This window comes from Heptranchias perlo, chromosome 8, assembly GCF_035084215.1.
Source record: "Heptranchias perlo isolate sHepPer1 chromosome 8, sHepPer1.hap1, whole genome shotgun sequence".
Taxonomy (NCBI): Eukaryota; Metazoa; Chordata; class Chondrichthyes; order Hexanchiformes; family Hexanchidae; genus Heptranchias; species Heptranchias perlo.
The window spans coordinates 24212304-24227949 of record NC_090332.1 but is presented as its reverse complement, the minus strand read 5'-3'; the positions used below and the strand labels follow the sequence as shown (position 1 = coordinate 24227949).

General features: G+C 40.8%; 2 long non-coding RNA genes across 3 annotated transcripts in view; one reads left to right on the top strand and one right to left on the bottom strand.

The window, feature by feature from the left end:
* The window catches only part of LOC137324163 (uncharacterized), a 30320-nt gene extending 28487 nt beyond the window's left edge, over window positions 1-1833 (bottom strand). The window contains exon 1 of the long non-coding RNA XR_010963521.1: window positions 1792-1833. This is a non-coding gene — a long non-coding RNA (uncharacterized lncRNA). The remainder of the gene's footprint in view (window positions 1-1791) is intronic.
* LOC137324162 (uncharacterized) overlaps window positions 1792-15646 on the top strand; it is a 58270-nt gene continuing 44415 nt past the window's right edge. For both annotated transcript variants that reach the window (XR_010963519.1, XR_010963518.1), the window contains exon 1: window positions 1792-2380. This is a non-coding gene — a long non-coding RNA (uncharacterized lncRNA). The remainder of the gene's footprint in view (window positions 2381-15646) is intronic.

The window sequence follows — 15646 nt, the reverse complement described above, 5'->3', positions numbered from 1 at the left end:
AGACACACTTCCTGCTATCTTGACCCTATTCCTCCTAAGCTGCTGACCACTTAACGTCCCTTCTATGCTTGTTGATATTGTAAATGGTTCCGTCTCCTCAGGTACTGTCCCTCTCCCTTTCAAATGTGCCACCATCACCCCCATCCTCAAAAAACTTACCCTTGATCCCTCTGCCCTTGCAAACTACCGCCCCATCTCCAACCTCCCTTTCCGCTCCAAAGTCCCTGAACGTGTTGTCTCTTCCCAAATCCGTGCCATCTTTCCCGCAACTGATCCTTGTGTTCAAATCCCACCATGGCCTCGCCCCTCCCTATATCTATAACCTCCTCCACCCTTACAACCCTCCAAAAAAGTTGCTCAAACTCTGGCCTCTTGTGCACCCCGACTCTCTTCACCCCACCATTGGTGGCTGGGCCTTCAGCCGTCGAGACCCTAAGCTCTGGAATTCCCTCCCTAAACCTCTCCGACCTCCTTTAAGAACTCTTTAACATACCTCTTTGATCAAGCTTTTAGTTTTTTTTTTATTCATTCACGGGATGTGGGCATCACTGGCAAGGCCAGCATTTATTGCCCATCCCTAAGAGGGCAATTAAGAATCAACCACATTGCTGTGGGTCTGGAGTCACATATAGGCCAGACCAGGTAAGGACAGCAGGTTTCCTTCCCTAAAGGACATTAGTGAACCAGATGGGTTTTTACGACAATCCGGTAGTTTCATGGCTATTATTACTGATACTAGTATTTTAATTCCAGATTTTTATTTAATTAATTGAATTTAAATTCGCCAGCCGCCGTGGCAGGATTTGAACTCGTGACTCTGGATTTTAGTCCAGGCCTCTGGATTACTAGCCCAGTAACATAACCACTACGCTACCGTACCCAATATGTTAACTGTCCTAATATCTCCTTCTTTGGCTCAGTGTCAATTTTTGTCTTGTTACACTCCTGTGAAGCGCCTTGGGATGTTTTCCTACATTAAAGGCACTATATAAATGCAAGTAGTTGCTATTGTCATTGTTCCAGAAGCATTACTGTAATACAAACAAGTTGGCACAGATATCTCCAGAGCCATGAAGACCTATCTCACAAGGTTTGTTTTCAAGGGCAAGCCTTAGCGGAGGCACCATAAACGTTTTGAACTTAGCAGCACTGGATGCCATTTTTGGCTGAATGAACAACCTGCCCGAACAGGCTTGCAATGCATTTGTTTTTTGACATTGTGCGATCTGTACCGAGTTTCCTCACCATCACAGAATGTCTGCTTCCAGAAAATTAAAGTTGCAAATGTGGATTTTGATCATGTTACAACAAGGGTCGTTATTGTGGTTTGTGCGATAGTGAATAAGCCACAAACAATCCATGTTATATCAGAAACTGTTGTTGCATTAAAAAATGCTGAAGTGAGAAGCAGTTGACACAAATTTAAGCAGAGTAATGATTCAGTTCACGTGATAACTCTCCACAAGGAAAAGAATGAAGAAAATGCCCCAAAAAGCCAGCAATGAGCAATTGAAGAAAGACACTTCGTCTTTCATTTCTTTGCTGTCTCTCAGAGTAGTACATATAAACATCCCTGTGATGTACTGAATAATGGACACCACATCCTGTTTGTCAGCAGACATGCTGAAGATATTTCTTAACAGCGAACATGATCCTGGTGAAATGCGAGCTGTACCCAAGAAGAGAGCATGTCAGGGCTTGGTGGAGCAGTAATGTCTAGAATAGCTCTAATGACTGTTATGCATTCAACCTATCTTACATTACAGAGATAATTACAGCTGAAGGACTTACCCTGGGTCATGCTTTAACCCTTTTGCATTGGGTTGGTTGCCATAAACATTCCATGGAGGTTTAGATGAGATAGAGGTCTCTACTTTTTTGTTTTTGCTTCCAAACAAGCACTGTGTGTTATAGGGTTTGGAGTCCGGGGTGTTAAGATGCCTGACAACATAAATAACTTTAGCTAAAAGCTACTTGCAACACCACGGAACTGGAAAACAGATGCATCTGATCATAGAAGTAAAAATAAATCACAGGCTGTTTCCCAGGGGCTGTTATTTGTTTATTTTTCAAATGACTATCATATTGGAATCCTTTGATAAGACAAGCTGCAACTTACCCCCAAGAAAAATGTAATCTAAAGATTGAAAAGCAAAATAATCTGAGGACTGAGCAAATGGAATTGTAAGAGGTTGTTTCCCGTAATATTCATTCCACCTGCTACTTCAGGAGACTGGAAGAAATCCCCTGCTCTTCTTCGATTAGTGCCATAGGATCTTTTACATCCACCTGAGAGTGCAGATGAAAGACAGCACCGCTGACAGGGCAGCACTCCTTCAGTATGGTATAGGTGTCTATCTGATCGCCAACACCAAATAAGGTACTGATACACATGCTGCATACGTCATTCTGCTTATGATAACCCTCCTCCATTCAATACACTATATTCCTATCTCATTGGCTTCATTGGCTGTAAAGCGCTTAGGGACATCCTGAGGTCATGAAAGGTGCCACGTAAATACAAGTCTTTCCTTTTTTTCTCAAAGCTTAAATCTAATATCCAATATCCCATTTGTAATAAATTCTCTGGCCAGCCTTTATTTTGCATAAGATATAAGGCGTATTTGTGAAAATGGGCGGAGGCACATCAGCATCAGTGGGGCACTGCATATTATTCGTGGCGATCAATGGACATGTTATGTCACAAGTTTGAAATTCCCAGTTACATGAAATTAATAGTCTTCAATTCACAAAAGAAAATCTAATTTACAATTACTATCTGGTTTTAAGAAACATCGGGAAGCATATTATAGTTTAGAAATTTTCTCAAGCTCTTCTATGTTTGTGACTCATGGTGAACCCCACAAAAATGATACAACTGTGATTAACAGCAACAACACGGGATCAAACCTATGTGTAATATTTGTGGTATAAAACCCGCATCTGGTTTTCTTTCTATAACTTTCTTAAAAGAGAATTCTTTCTTGGCTCTACTGAAAGTATATAAGAACAAAATAATGGCCAATTCAATTGGTCCCAGTGAGAACCCTGATTAAAAACTTTAAAATGAAAGAAAAAAGTACTTTAATCCAGGCATAATTTATGAGCCTGTCATTTCCTTCCTGTCCCCAGAATAAATCAATGGCTAAAGCACAATCCTCAGTGACACAATGTATTGTCCATGATAAATTCTTGTAAGCTGTTACTCCACCCTGCTGGAAGCAAAATGGCAGACCTGCTAACTATAAAACAAATCAGAAGCGTAGCAATTTCTGCTTATGCATTGCTACACAAGCAGGGGTTAAAAGCCACTGCAAAATAAGCTTTCACACCGCTGAAATTGTGATTTCAATGTCTGAGAAACCACTTACATCAAAATACATCCTTAAATAACTAGGTGGTCTATATCCTGCCATGACGTGTTAAAGCATTCTGGCACAAAGTCAATGCTATAATTTCCACAGTATTGCATGCTCATTTACCACCAGTGGTAAGTTAAGCTATCCAGTAGTAAAATAATTGAAATAATTTTGATGTAGTGCTCTAATAACAGGAAATGAGCCACTTAACCTTTTCATTTGAGTTTAGCTAATGGTACCTTTAGCAATAAAGGTTAGATGACAGTGACTACAACCAAAGACACAAGAAAACCCAGCGTTGTTTTGGTGAACATGAGCTGCATATATTAATGAAGGAATTGATGAAAAGAAAGAAGGATAAACATATTGTATAATTATAAATTTGCAGGGAAATTACAGAGAGGTGCAAGAACCATTGAGTAGTGATAATGGGGGGCTTCAATTATCCTAATATAGACTGGGATAGTAATAGTGTAAAGGGCAAATAGGAGGAGGAATTTTTGAAGTGTGTTCAGGAGATCTTCCTTGATCAGTACATTTCTGGCCCAACGAGGAAGGAAGCATTGCTGGATCTGGTTCTAGGGAATGAGGTGGATCAAGTGGAGCAAGTGTCAGTGGGGAAACATCTAGGGAACAGCGATCATATATCATAAGGTTTCAATTTGCTATGGAAAAGGACAAGGAGCTCTCTAGGGCAAAAATGCTCCATTGGAGGATAGCCAATTTCAATGGGATGAGAATGGATCTGGCCCGGGTAAATTGGAATCAAAGATTGGCAGGTAAAACTGCAATTGAACAATGGGCAGCCTTTAAAGAGGAGATGGTTCAGGTACAGTCTAGGTACATTCCCACGAGGGGGAAAGGTAGGGCAACCAGAGCCAGAGCTCCCTCGATGACGAAAGAGATAGAGAGTAAGATGAAGCAGAAAAAAGGGGAGTATGACAGATGTCAGGTTGATAACACAAGTGAGAACCAGGCTGAATATAGAAAGTTCAGCTGGGAAGTGAAAAAGGATATAAGAGGGGCAAAGACAGACTATGAGAATAGACTGGCGGCCAACATAAAAGAGAATCCAAAAATCTTCTATAGACATATAAACAGTAAACGGGTGGTAAAAGGATGGGTGGGACCGATTAGTGACCAAAAAGGAGATCTACGCATAGAGGCACAGGGCATGGCTGAGGTACTGAATGAGTACTTTGCATCTGTCTTTACCAAGGAAGAAGATGCTGCCAAAGTCTCAGTAACAGAAGAGGTAGTTGAGACACTGGATGGACTAAAAATTGAAAAAGGGGAGGTACTAGAAAGACTAACTGTACTTAAAGTAGATAAGTCACGCGGTCCAGATGGGATGCATCCTAGGTTGCTGAGGAAAGTAAGGGTGGAAATTACTGGCCATAACCTTCCAATCATCCTTGGATATGGGGGTGGTGCCAGAGGACTGGAGAACTGCAAATGTTACACCATTGTTCAAAAAAGGGTGTAAGGATAAACCCAGCAACTACAGGCCAGTCAGTTTGACCTCGGTGGTGGGGAAACTTTTAGAAACGATAATCCGGACAAAATTAACAGTCACTTGGACAAGTGTGGATTAATTAGGAAATTCAGCACAGATTTGTTAAAGGCAAATCGTGTTTAACTAACTTGATTGAGTTTTTTGATGAGGTAGCAGAGAGGGTCGATAAGGGCAATGCGGTTGATGTGGTGTATGTGGATTTCCAAAAGGCGCTCGATAAAGGGCCACGAAATAGGCTTGTCATCAAAGTTGAAGTCCATGGAATAAAAGGGGCAGTGGCAGCATGGAAACAAAATTGGCTAAATGGCAGGAAACAGAGGGTAGTGGTGAACGGTTGTTTTTCAGACTGGAGGAAGGTGTACAGTGGTGTTCCTCAGGGGTCAGTGCTGGGACCGCTGCTTTTTTTGATATATATTAATGATTTGGACTTAGGTGTTCAGGGCACAATTTCAAAATTTGCAGATGACACAAAACTTGGAAGTGTAGTGAACAGTGAGGAGGATAGTGATAGACTTCAAGAGGACATAGACAGGCTGGTGAAATAGGCGACAAGTGGCAGATGAAATTTAACACAGAGAAATGAGAAGTGATACATTTTGGTAGAAAGAATGAAGAGAGGCAATATAAACTGAAGGGTACAATTCTAAAGGGGGTTCAGGAACAGAGAGATCGGGGGGTATATGTACACAAATCGTTGAAGGTGGCAAGACAGGTTGAGAAAGCAGTTAAAAAGCATACGGGATCCTGGGCTTTATAAATAGAGGCATAGAGTACAAAAGCAAGGAAGTCATAATGAACCTTTATAAAACACTGGTTTGACCACAACTGTAGTGTTGTGTCCAGTTCTGGGCACTGCACTTTAGGAAGGATTTTAAGGCCTTAGAGAGGGTGCAGAAGAGATTTACTAGAATGGTTCCAGGGATGAAGGACTTCAGTTACGTGGATAGACTGGAGAAGCTGGGGTTGTTCTCCTTAGAGCAGAGAAGGTTGAGAGGAGATTTGATAGAGGTATTCAAAATCATGAAGGGTCTAGACAGAGTAGAGAGAAACTGTTCCCATTGGCGGAAGGGTCAAGAACCAGAGGACGTAGATTTAAGGTGATTGGCAAAAGAACCAAAGGCGACATCAGGAAAAACTATTTACACAGCGAGTGGTTAGGATCTGGAATGCACTGCCTGAGTGGGTGGTGGAGGCAGATTCAATCGTGGCTTTCAAAAGGGAATTGAATTTAGTACTTGAAGGGAAAAAATTTGCAGGGCTACGGGGAAAGGGCAGGGGAGTGAGACTAGCTGGATTGCTCTTGCAGAGAGCCGGCACGGACTCAACGGGCGAAATGGCCTCCTTCTGTGCTGTAACCATTCTATGATTCTATGATTCTAAATGTAGACCCAATTACATCATTTTGGATGATCCCAGGAAATCTGGGGTCAACGTTATGGGGGTAGAGACCTTGATACAATGGGTATCTGAGCATTCCATAGGTGCAACGAAGAGGAAAATCTCCTCCATTGTCTTATTCCAAAGTTATGTTTTGTTACAAAACTTTAGGGGTAATTTTCAACTTCGCCATCTGAGTGATAACCTAGTGGAGTGTTTTGCCTGCCTGTTGTAGAACCGTCAAATTGTATCCCATTAAAATCAATGGGATGACCATCAGATGGGTTCGATAATAGATGGGTGATCATTTTGAGGACAGGGGCTCAGAGAGGAGAAAATTGGGGGAAAGAAAATTGAACCACCAGCATCAATCGAACTGAATGTGGGGGGGAAAAATTCACGTCCATGTGTTCAGCTGGACTTAAAAAGGAGCCAAGTCGCTTTTACTGGATTATAGTTCATCTCATGAAAATGGTTTTGTTTTAGTGCAAAGATCTTTTATATTGCACTATTGTTGTACTCAGCTTTTTGTCTCCATTTAATGAAAAATAGCATGCAATGTGATATAGATGTATAGAATAATCCTTACTATATAGTCAGCGGCAGATAAACACTACCTCATCCAAGCACAGAATTCCAATGTGCTCAACCATAACACTCCCATGTTATAGAATTTCTGATCTGAGTACTTTAGAAGTTAAATCACTTTTGTTTAAAACGTAGGTTCCTGCTCACTGTTTTCTGTTGTTTTTGTTGGAATTGAATTTCTGAATGAGCGATTGAAGTGGCTAATTTTACCTCCAGTTTTATTATTTATAAAAATTGCCCACACACCTTCCCCCCACCCCGGCCATGTTCTGCTTTCTTCTCCTCAAGGCATGAACAGGTAGGATTTCATAGGCACCGGAAGCCCTTCTATATGCAAGTGGCAATCCTTCACGTGTGAGTCTAAACAGTGTGTTTTTTCCGGCTATTTAACTTTAGAGGGCATCATAACCAAGACCAGTTCTGTCATCATGCAGAAGTACATTTTCCACTACTTATTAATTTAGCAAAAAAATATAGATGTGAGTACAAATCAGTATTCCTTGCTTTATACTCACATTAACTTTTTTATTAAAAGTAGCTAATGGAGGAAAATGTAACCTGTAATGCCAACATACATACACTTGACAGTGCAGAACACCGCAAAGTACTCAACTGTGTTGATTTCCTCCTACCTCAGGGGCACTGGAGCCAATGTTCCTCTGACTGAGATCAGCAAACTCAGATCCTGAATCATGGCAGATAATGGCATGTATGCTTGTATGTTTAGAAATCCGGGTGTCACTTGCCAATTATGAGTAAGTTGAAAGTATCAATTTATGCTGCAGGCCAAAGCCCACTAGGAACTGGATATGACTCGGCCCAATCTCATTCCATGTGAGCCCTTGCTGCTTGAAGAGCGAGAATGCTATCAATCTTTCAGTCCAGATTAACTTTTGATCCCAGGTCCCCATGCAGAAAGGTCAAGGTTAACCCACGGTACCACCTCGTCCTTACCCTTAATAATTAAAGTTTGAATGCTGGTGCAATCTCAACTTGATTTTTATTTGAATACTGCTTTAAAAGAGTGGACATAGTGCTAGGTATTTGAAGAAGTTTCACCATGCCCTATTTTAACTTCTTTAAAGTAACAGGGCTATTTAATTATTCAACTCAAGTGTGAGTCATACCCAACCTGGGAGGGAATAATTTCACAATCTGCTGGCAATTCTTCCCATTGAGAGAGATGAGCTCTGCCTAGGAGGAAAATGTACAAATGATACATAGTAACAAATTAGTCCATGGGATTTGCCTCTAATTAATCCACTACTTAAGTACAAAGAGTACTTTGAGAGCATACGTTGGTACTAAGCAATTATGGGTTCAGGGAGAAGCATGAGTTTGATCCAAACTCTACTCAGGTCATCATGAGAGCACCATCACTACACGGACTGTAGCAGTTCAAGAAGGCAGCCCACCTCCATCTTCTCAGGATAACTAGGGATGGGCAATAAATGCAGCCTTGGCAGCTTCACCCACATCCCGTGAACAAATAAAACACAAGATCCAAGAGAGGATCAGAGGCTGAAGAATCTCCCTTCAGGGATGGAAAAATTGGAGGGGAGTAATCTCGAGCACCTCCTGATGGCCAGCTAGGGAAGCACTGTCACTTGAGGGAGCAGGCCAAGTTTCTGCACCTCAACAACAGAGGTGGCCAGGCCAAGAGAAACACAACTGAGAAAAAAGAAATATGTTTTCATGCAGTGCTGATCTTGCAACCACAAGGTTGAGGTGAAAAAGCGATACTGATAGAATGAAAGGAAAATTAAGAAGAAAAATGATTATGGAAATGAAAGTTTCAGCGAAGGATTGCTAATAAATCATTTAAGAACATATCTCAAAACCACATCTGGGGCGAACCCGAGCAGGCAACAGAAACAGGCTGAGCTAAAAAAAAAGTACTTTTGTATTCTCAGGAAGAAATTTTTATTTGTAAACAAGGGAAAGATAATTAAAGTGTCAGAAATGAAGGTGCCTACTGGCTTCCTTGCAATACAATGGCCCAGAATTTGCTGTCAAAATAATGGTGAGGCTAATGGCACTCACCGTCATTTATGCGCAAATCGTACAGCAACTTCAGGCAAGGGCAAATGCCCGGTTAAACGCGGAAATCCAAAAGTTGATGTCCAAGATGCGCCCGCTCCACCGTTAGCTTTGCGAAAACGGCATCTCGCCATCTACCTCACCATTCAATTACTGCCCGTCAACCTCTCTGGCACTGAAAATTAACTATTACAAGTGTGGAGTCTCATCTCTTCAGGTTTCAATTGTTGTTGGAGATTTTTTTTTAAAAATGTTAAATTAAATTTTTTTTTACTTTTTCTTTCTGTCTCTTTCTTTATCTCTTAATCTAATCTTTCTTTCCCTCTCATAAGCAAAGAACTGCAGATGCTGGAAATCTGAAATAAAACCAGAAAATGCTGGAAATACTCAGAAAGTCAGGCAGCATCTGTGGAGAAAGAAATGGACTTAACGGGCCAGAAATCGCTCGGCACGACAAGGCAATGGTTACCGCCGCTCCTGCGAATTAAATTAACAAAATTACTTCCTGCGGACTCTGTGGCGTCGAATTAATTGAATTTGAACTTTAAAAAAATTGTGCGCTACCAACTCAGCCTCTGAGCAGCGTGAGTTGCCAGGGCTGGAAAAATCTGTGAGAGGAGAAAACACGCCCACAAAATCTGTCAGGAAGAGAAGTCACACCCACAGGTTCAGCGTTCATTCATTGAAAGTTAGTATTCTGTATGTAATTGTAAATAAAAATTTTAATAAAAAGCCAAAGAAATAATTGAATTAAATAAAAGAGACAGAAGGGAAATGTTAAAAAAAAGTTTTAATTTAAAATAAGGGGTAATATGAGACTCCATGTTTTTAAAAGTTAATTTTTAATTGTTTGGCAGTTATTAAGACTTAAAAGTTAGTTTAGACCTGTATTCTTAAGTGTGCCTGTTTGGTGGCATAATTAGTGACTTTCCAGCTGGGCAGATAAGCAAGTTGGCGCTTTTTCAATGATTTCCCTGATTGCAGCGTGCGATGTCCCTTTAATTCGAAGTTGTCATATCACTGGCAAACCACTAGGAGCAAGTTCCGGATTTCCGCGTTTCACTGCGCATGTGCGAACACCAGAACTTGCTCCTTCAATTCATCACTAATAACGGAAAGCGCTGTTGAGCCCCTCCGTTATTTCAGGAGCGATTTCTGCCCCAAGGTTTCAGGTCAATGACCTTTCATCAGAACTGGCGAAAGGTCATCGACCTGAAACGTTAACTCGGTTTCTTTCTCCACAGATGCTGCCTGTCTTGCTGAGTATTTCCAGCATTTTCTGCTTTCTTTCCCTCTCTATTTCTCTTTCTGTACCTGATTTGACATTGAATTCATTATTCTAACTTACACTTCCTTCTCAGTCCTTGCGCTGGTCATTTAACAATCCTTCAGTCTGATTGGTAAAGGAGATACACAGTCGCTTGCCCTGTTCACTCAGATCCCAGATGCCCTGTAGAGGGCCCTGCGCCATTTCCATCTCCCACTTCCAGCAACTTGTGGCGCAAAATATCATAGAGATTAAATGGGCAAGGACAGGTCCAATGGCGGGCACCATTTGTTGCCTTGCTACAGCAAATTCTAGGCCAATGTTTTTGGAAAATATTAAAAGTACTGGACCTTCAATTCCACGGCCCTTCTGGTGCACTTCACCACGGGCGGCATCCACCAGACCTTTTAAGGGGTGGAACCTCTGCCTGCCCCTTTATAAGGGCACCCGCCTGAGAGGTGGTGGAAGCGGGCACTCCCTTTGCTGGGAGTTCCCGTGTTCTTGGTCTCACAGGAATCTGATATAACTTTGGAGACCAGTACGCTGAGGGTGCAAGTGGGGAACACAGGGGGTTCCAAACCAAGGTGATGGCCTGGATTCCCAAAGATTTTTTCATGGTGCTGTGATGCCTTTTGCGACTGAATTTCAGTAATTCCAGGGAGGCTATGAAAATCTCTCCACCCTGGACCTGGCAGTAAAGAGGGGATTTCGCATCTGCTTGGGGCAAGCGGGCGTCCAAGATGCTGCCACAGTGACGCAGGCACCCACTGGCCCGATGCTAATTAGGTGCACTTTCCCTGACCCTGCATATTCTGGCGGGGTCAGCACTTGTGGGCACGACCCTGGTGTTTGTCACAGGATCATGGCCCATGAAATTTTGGGGCCACTATCCTCACAGCCTGAATACAAATACCGTAGCCTAGAAATTATTTTAGTGATATTAAAAACGAAAGCTTAGCTCATTGATATCGCATTCCCCTGTCAGCTGATTTGGTGGAGGCATTTAATATAAATTGGTTAACATTTGGAGTAAAGTAATGGGCAGAGGAATATTAAGCAGGCAGGTTACACATTAATCCACTGTTATCAGCAACTGTAATTTCTAGGTTGATATTTCGAAGCTCCCCAAGAATATCATCGCTGCAAGAATCAGAATAGACATGGATTTTTACTGCTATCTTTGATTACTCAGAAATTCCCCCAAATCACCTTAAAGTTGTCCAAGAAAAATGTGCTAATTAAAATGGTATACATACATATAGCATCAAAAGTGTTTCAAAGATCTACTTTTAATAATGTTTCATAAATTATAGATTAAGCAGGCAGTTAGCAGGCCCTTTAAATATATTGTGTGACTCAGGCAGGAAATAGGTCCTAAGACAATGCAGATCTGGGAAGCAACAGGATTGAGAGGAAAAGGCTGTACTGATGGAATGAAAGAAAAGTTAGGAAGGAAAATGATGGTGGAAATGAAAGTTTCACCGAAGGGCCTCTAATAAATCATTTAAAAACATATCTCAGAAGGACTTCTGTGTCCATTCTTTAGCAGATGGTGCAGGCAAAGGAAACAGTCAGATTCACAGAAAGGACTAAATAAATAAAAATGGTTGCACCGCATCAAAGTGTTTACATGTACTGCACACATTGCTGTAAATCTTCTACTCCATACCAACTGGCTACAGGAAAATATCAGGAAAGCTTGACGTTGAGTATTTACATGTTTACTTGCGGCATAGATACCTCATTGTGAGAAATAAGTCAGTATATCCTGCAGCTGTAAACACATTAACAGATGGGAGAAAGCTTTGTCTAGTTTCTAACAACATCTATAAAACGGCTAATATATATTACTGTTAGCACCCACCCCATAAAATTGTATAGAGTGGAAAGCAAAGTTATCGTGTGGGGACTTAATGGATTACTATTATCTCTTCTTTATTGTTTTAATGGAGGTGTGACCTGTTGATTTTAAATGAATTAATGTTAAAATAGCAGAAAGAGAAATTTTTGATACAAATGTGTTAAGCATCTGTAGGGTAATATTGCTCACAGTAATTTCTGGACTTATATTCTGTGTTCAGTGATCTTATGTTCTTCCAGGATAACTGAACTATTGGATGAATTCCTACATGGCCATTTAGATAGAAGAAAAAAAGACTGTAGCACTGACATTCAGTGGAGGGGAGAGTCATGTCTGGATGGTCCTTGGCCTTGGTTGCAGAGGGCATTACGAGCAACATGGAAGCTGGCAGTGCATCTGCTGTCTTGGTTGCAGAGGTGGCTTGATTGGCAGATGAAGGAAAGAAAAGGAAAAAATTGCAGAAGTCAGAGGAATTCATGATGAAACTGTATAGCGCTCTGGTCAGACTGCACCTTGTGTACCGTGTCCAGTTCTGCTTGTCGAGAAACAAGGGAGACATTCAAATATTGGAGGGAGTGCAGAGAAGAGTCACTGGATTATTCCTAGGTTCAGCAACTGAATTATGAGGAAAGACTGGGGAGACTTCAGCTTTTCAGCTTAGAAAAGAAGCATCTGGGAAGTGATTTTAAAGAAGTATGTAAGATAGTAAATGGCACGGAAAAAATAATCCAGAATTTTTCTTTTAAATTGAGCTGTGAGAGTAGGACAAAGTTCAAACCAATAAAAGACAATTTTAGGACTGATACCAGGAAGTTATTCTTTTATGCAGAGAGTGATCCACATTTGGAATAAATTTCCAGATAATTTAGTGGAGGTGAAGACTCTGGAATCATATAAGAAAAAATTAGATGTCGCAATGGGGGGACTGTGGGATCCTTCTAGGTAGATGTATTAAGATGGCTGAATGGCCTCATCTGTAAAATTGTGTGATCTTGAATTTACTGCGAGGTCACTAACTTTGGATTGTTAAATTTATCAACTTTTTATTAATTTCAGCATTTATTTTCATATTCCATTGTCATCCTGGTGAAATGGTTCTTAAGTCATTTTACTAGGTTTGTGAAATAAGAAATGAAATGACATTTGCCTAAGAATTGTGCTGGTCCTTATGTGTAGCAGCATTGTAAATGTATTCACAAGGATTTCCTCTATTCGTTATTCCTAGTGAGATTATAAACAAAAAGAACAAATTTCTTCTCCCCCCCCACAACCCGCCCGTCTCCCCCCTCCCCTCCCCTCCCCCCTTCTTAGTTGACATGACTGCAAACCTGTCAGATAGGTTAAACTTGTCCAACTAGCACGATGAGAGATGAGAAATCGAGTTGGTCAAGCAGCTGATTGAGAAAAACAGTGGCTGCCCCTGTTCACATGGTGTCAACAAGACCTGGAAACCAATCTTACCTGCAATAGATGTTTTCTAAGAGGTTTTCTGTCTTTGTGTACACATCAGATGCCAGGATGTTCAAGATTTGTCACTAAACTTGAGATTTGTTGTGAAATTTGTAAACTACAGATATGAACAAAATATAACTGCTTACATACTGGCAAGTTTTATGATTTCAATTTTAACAACAAATAGATTGAAGTTTTGGGCTTTGTGCAAATACCTCCAACCTGTATCCAATGCGCTATAAGGAATAATTTAGACATGTCAGCTGGTTTTAAATTTATTACAAATTTATATTTAACTTTGTCAAACACGAAAAGCAGTTACGTTGGTTTTAAATTTATAAGGTATTTATTTTTAACTGTATGAAATACTGAAAGAGGTTAAACTGTTTAGTGATATCATGAGGAAGCCACTGTGATACCAGTGCAATTACTATTATTTATTATATCCCCAGGAAATGACACTGGGGCAAGTCCCCTGAGCATTGAGCACTGAGCACTGAGCACCTCCACACTGTTTCTGAGATAGTAATCAGACTTTGTGTCAAAGTGACTTCTTCAGGTTTAAAAAACCAAAGCAGTCAGTGATTCTGTCTGTGTAGAGAAGAGCTCCTCTGCATTCTTCTTCAAAAGATGTAGTACAATACTAACAGCATCCATCGTGAGAGCGCCCCTGCTGCATCATTTGTTATATACCGAGTTTGATGCCGAGTTGCAAAGACCAAGAAAGTCATTGTTTGGATCTCTGGTCGATCTCAGCTGGAGTGGCAGTAAGAGCTTAAAACATAACATCATGGCTTCAGCACCCAAAGACTGAAGGGCCTGAATGAAAGTCTACATGCATGAATGGCCTAATCTTTAGAGAACATCCATATTCTAGTCATGTAGGAAAATGAAGAGTGCCATGGCGTGATTGAATCTTTGGGTCTCCATGTTAGCAGCATCATCTCTCTCCATGACACCTAACCCTCCCTCACTTTATGTTCTACTCTCTGTTGCTTTTCAGAACAGTGAATACAACAGACTTCACCATAGCCTCCTCTATCAATGCTATTTGCACATTAGGTAACAGAAAGTGTGCTTTGCAGGGAAGAACAGGGTGCTCTTGCTATTATCTCTCCTCCCGTAGTAGACTATTCCGCTACTGCCAAGAACTAGCCAAACTCACCAATCGATAATTTGATAATTTGCCAAGCCAGGATTGGCAAATACGTGTCTTCAGCATTGGAATCCATTGCTCTACCACAAGAGCTACGTTTATTTTTATTCTTGAGAAACCTAAGTGAAGGGCAAAGGCTCAGAGTGCAGGACATCACCAAGGTTGATAAGAGTAGGAGAGAAGACAAAATAAATGATTTGCTGATGTCAAGTTTGGGTTTTAAAAGCTTGAACATTATACCTGCCAATATACGATCATTCGAAGTGTCTGACATAAGCACGATGTAGGGAGTACGGTACACATAGCAAATAGTTTTGGTTTCTGATTCCACAGGAATGATAGGGATACAGGCTTAGCATCAAGGCAGGAACCTGATCAAAATGTTCCATGCAGGTACCAAATATGGATCTAGACAACAGAACGAGCTGGACAAGCTGAATTATCTTTACTCATTTCTACCTTCTTGTATTTTAATTTATTACTGGAGAAAACATCCAGGATTAGTAAGGTTCAAATCTATACCTTTGTATAATTCTTAAATAAAACGGTAATAACATGTGACTATTGCTTTTTGGATTTAATACTTTAAAAGTAATCCCTTATCGCAGTTAGCATACACAATATTAGCCACGTACACAAGCAATACTTAAAGGGGCAGGATGTGTCACCTACTCGCCATCCCAAATATACATTAGTCTATTGTGTGTCTTTGAATGGAAGAGGGATATATTTTCAATTGGCAATACAGGCTTCATAATAAACAGGCATTTAGTGCATCCACATGAAAGACCGACGACATGTAAATAAATGTAGAACATTGCCTTGATCGAATCACTTCTAAGCACTGAAAATGCCTAATGCTGTAACCTGATAGCGTAATGTTATACAGCTGTGAACATCCCCTTACTGTTGTTTTTCAGAACCAAAATGAACAAGGCAGGCATTCGTTATTCATCTTTAACCCATACCTTGCTGAAAGAACTGGCACTCCAAACAGCTAGTTTTTAGAAAAATAGAAAAAACTTGCAAT